Source organism: Micromys minutus (genome assembly GCF_963924665.1).
Source record: "Micromys minutus genome assembly, chromosome: X".
NCBI classification, from domain to species: Eukaryota; Metazoa; Chordata; class Mammalia; order Rodentia; family Muridae; genus Micromys; species Micromys minutus.
Window position 1 is genome coordinate 54,197,913 of NC_137970.1, and position 4,194 is coordinate 54,202,106.

At 37.7% G+C, this 4,194-nt stretch overlaps 1 pseudogene across 1 annotated transcript; it reads left to right on the top strand.

Annotated features, from left to right (window-relative positions):
- The first annotated feature begins 3,121 nt into the window (after nucleotides 1-3,121).
- On the top strand, nucleotides 3,122-3,503 carry LOC308415567 (histone H2A.Z-like; annotated as a pseudogene). The gene has a single exon. The product of its transcript is annotated as a histone H2A.Z-like (transcript).
- The last annotated feature ends 691 nt before the right edge of the window (nucleotides 3,504-4,194 follow it).

A 4,194-nucleotide genomic window follows, 5' to 3' on the forward strand; every position in this document is an offset into this window, starting at 1 on the left:
ATTTCTGAAATCTCTGTAAAACCCTACAATAGACAAAGATGTTAAAAACTGAAGTAAAAACTGGAGGCATAATTGAAAAAATCCAGCATCCCATGAATAGGATTTCTAGAAAGATAATATATAGAAAAGCAATGGCAGGATGGATTGAAAATTGAAGATAACTAAAGTCTGAATGACAGCTTCCAAGCCATTTAGAATTATAAAATACTATTTAATTTTAATATGATTTAATTAAGTATCCCCCAAGAGGCTATTAGCGTGAAGACTTGCTGTACAGGATGGTACTATTAGGAGGTAGCTCCAAGAAAGTCATGGTTTGGATTACTGGGGACATGAGGTAGTCCAAGTATGACCTCCTGAGTTTCTGTAGGAGGAATGCTATAAAATGAGTAAATTTAGCCCTACCCTCTGTATTTATGTTCTTTACTTGTATGAGCTGTGTCTGCTCAGTGCATTATTCACTTCTGCCTTTGTCACCTGTCATTCTCATCAAAATCCATAGAAAATGTCAGGCCCTTCAATGTTGAAAATTGTACGCTAAATAACCTATGTATAAAGTTAGTTACGTCTCAAGTGTTCTGCTGTGGTAATGCAAATCTGACTAATACGTGCTTGCAATGGATTTGAGTTTATAGGTATTTACATGTTGTTTTGTTTTGTCTGACCTCCAACTTGTTCTTGATCTTCCTGCCTCTACCTTCCAAGTACTGAGATCACAATAAATAGCCACCATGCCCAGTAGTTTAATAATATTTAATTAATATCTCCCCTCAATCTCAAGAAGTATTTGCTTAGACATTTGCAGTTTAATCGAGCATGAAATACCTTTTCAGTTGTCAGGAATCTCTGCTATATTACATGACACTTAATATTCATAACACCCACTTAATGTCAGTAATATCCCAGATATTGCAACAAGAAGGAAACAAAACATTACCTTAACCTCCCAAACAGTTTCTAAGTACTACAGTGCATGTTTCCATTCTCACCAAAGAAATATGACTGATTTCTGGGTCTGCTATTTCAGAAAACAGTTAAGATGTTGTTAACAAGAGAAAAGGGGTATGGCTATTAAGATGTCATCATCTATATTGGATACCAATTGGTTATTGAATCGTAGCTCTTGTTTTAAAGATCAAATAAAATCCCTCTATTTATTCTCCAGAAAATCAGAAACATTTTTTTTCTGTTTTGCAAATACCATTTATTAAAGAAATTGTCCACTTTGTACTTAAAATCTTTTTTCTAATTTTATTTTTTTACTTATGTACTTTACATTCTGCTCACTGTCCCTCTCCTGGTCAAACCCTCCCACAATCCTTGCCCATCCCTCCCCCCTTTTCCTCTGAGCAGTTGGGCCCACTTCCCCAGGGATCCTTGGTGCTTCAAAGCTCAATCAGACACATTTTTAAAACATCATTTTTCAATGTTTTATTTTGATGCTAGACAGAAAAACATCCATGCATTCAGAATTCTAACTAGACTCCTTGTGTATTGCTGGCTGGTGGATGAGTCACAGTTATTATGTAAATACAGATCCCATTTGGCTTCCTCTCATCTGACAAACAATATTCCTTATATACACATACATTTTTGGTATATGTAAATCTAATTTTCTGTAAAATAAGAGAAGCAAACAACTATATATAAGCCTAGTGAGGCTGATGCAAATTTAATTTTCTGAACCTGTGTGTTTATTTCTTCATCTATTCTTCTTTCCCTCAGGAAGCTCTTGGAGCTCAGGATCCATTCCTTATTTGATCTGTGAGGGTTTCCAATTCTTTTCTGTGTTTTTGAAAACAAAGATTTAATTCGTTAATCCCCAATTTGCTTGATGAAATTATGTACCCAATGTTGCAAAGTTTATTCAAGTATATGAATAATGCTCCTTTCTTGTGAACAAGTTATTTTTTTCCTCAAAATAATATTTGCAAATAGAACTTCTTTAATTCAAACAAGTAACCAGGTTTTATGTAATCCCTTGGTTAGGTGAAAGCCTAATCATATATTCATCAGGGGCTTTAAGTTTATAGAATACTAAAACTAGAATATAGCTTAAAGGTAATCTAGTACATTCTCTCATTTTCATATAGAAAAACTAAAATCAAGAAAGGTTAATTAAATTGAATTAAAGCACTAAGCATTGACAGAAATTACCTGTTTCCATGTTTAAAATAGCCATGTTTTATAAAAGCTTAATTTCAGTGTGTGTGTGTGTGTGTGTGTGTGTGTGTGTGTGTGTGTGTGGTGAATCTATGTGATAAGTATATTGTGGTGTGTTAATGGACATGCCATGGTGCATGCATATAGGACAGAAGAAAACTGTGTGGAGTTGATTTCCTCCTTCTACATGGTTTTGAGGGATTGAGCATATGTCGTCAGGTTTACATAACAGGTACTTTTGCCCCATGAGCCATCCATCTCACAGCCCTAGGTTGTACATCTTTATAAAATTATACCCATGTAAAACAATGGCTGTCTGCAAAAAAGAACAGCATTCTTTTGGAAAACATGATTCTAAGTAGCCAAAATTCTAAATCATTTCAATTCTGTGATACAATTGAGATCTTTGGAATACTTTTAACACAAGACTTCATGTATATCAGACTGGCCTCGAGTTCACCAAAAATCTCAATTGAGGAGCAATGGCAGATTGTCACTTGAAGTTATCAAAAATTTTACACGATTATTTTTAATATCTCAGTTCAAGTTCTGACTAGCTATATGATTTGCATTTTCCTAAACTTTCTGGAACATATTTTCTTATCTCAAAGTAAGAATACAGTCAATGTGCTAGTTATCTCATAGGATTGTTGATTTGATTGTATGATATAATTTAGTAAAGAGCTCAGTGCATAATAAATTACCACTACACCTGTGGAGTAGTTTTAATCAAAATTTGTTTTTTGTGTTTACTATCTTACAGTTTTTTCTATAATATTTTAATACTACAAAAATATCTCAAAATTTGCCACATCTCAGGCTGTCTTTGCTCTATTAAATTCTAGAAATGGGCACAGTTAGAAACTCGGTACGATGGAGGAGTGGGCGCCGGGATCTTGTTGAACGTCCCCCTGGCCTTGTCACTTCCTCACTTGTCTGAGCTTCAGCACAATCTGCGATGGCTGGTGGTAAGGCCTGAAAGGACTCTGGAAAGGCCAAGACAAAGGTGGTTTCCCGCTCACACCTAGCTGGCTTTCAGTTCCCTGTGGGCCCTATTCATCAACACCTGAAATCTAGGACAACGAGCCACGGACTTGTGGGTGCAACCGCTGCTGTGTGCAGCGCAGCCATCCTGGAGTACCTCACACAGAGAGGTACTTGAGATGGCAGGAAATTCGTCAAAAGACTTGAAGGTATTACTCCCTTGTCACTTGCAACTTGCTGTACATGGAGATGAAGAATTGGATTCTCTGATCAAGGCTACCAGTGCTGGTGGTGGTGTCATCCCACACATCCACAAATCACTCATTGGGAAGGAAGGACAACAGAAGACTGTCTGAGGATGCCTGGATTCCTTATTATCTCAGGACTCTGAATATTCTTAACAGCTGTCCAGTGTTGGTGATTCCAGTGAACTGTATCTCTGTGAAAAGCACAATTTTGCCTTTTTGTAATTCTATTTGAGCAAGTTGGAGGCTTGACTAGCCTTCCAACCAACCAAATTTTTGCATTCGAGTCTTAACCATATATTTAAGTGTTACCATGGCTTCAAAGAAGCCATTGATTCTGAAGTAGTGAGTTTCAATTTAGTTGACTTTTTTTAAAAAACTGTTTGGATTTTAATAGCGATGCAAAATTTACAGTGACAAACATTTGGATTGTTTCTACTCTGGAGAATAAGCTTAATATGGGTCATATCCCAAACTTAAAAAAATATAATAGGCCACCGGGAACAGCACAGATCCAGGGACACAGGCCTGGTGAGACTGCCCTGCGAATAGCCGGGACACAGAGAGGTCTGGACTGAGCACACAGAAAGCGCGGCTCCCCAGTTGGCAGGGAAGCAGGAACTCTGCCATAGAGAGTTTTCACCCTGAGGGCCCATGCATTCAACCAAATGCTCAGGCCATTTGCCAACTAAAACAGCAGAGATCCAGGGACACAGGCCTGGTGAAACTGCACTTCTAGTAGCCAGGGATCAGAGGGCTAGGCCTGGCACGCCACAGGTGTGGGCCTCCGGTTGGTCCAGAG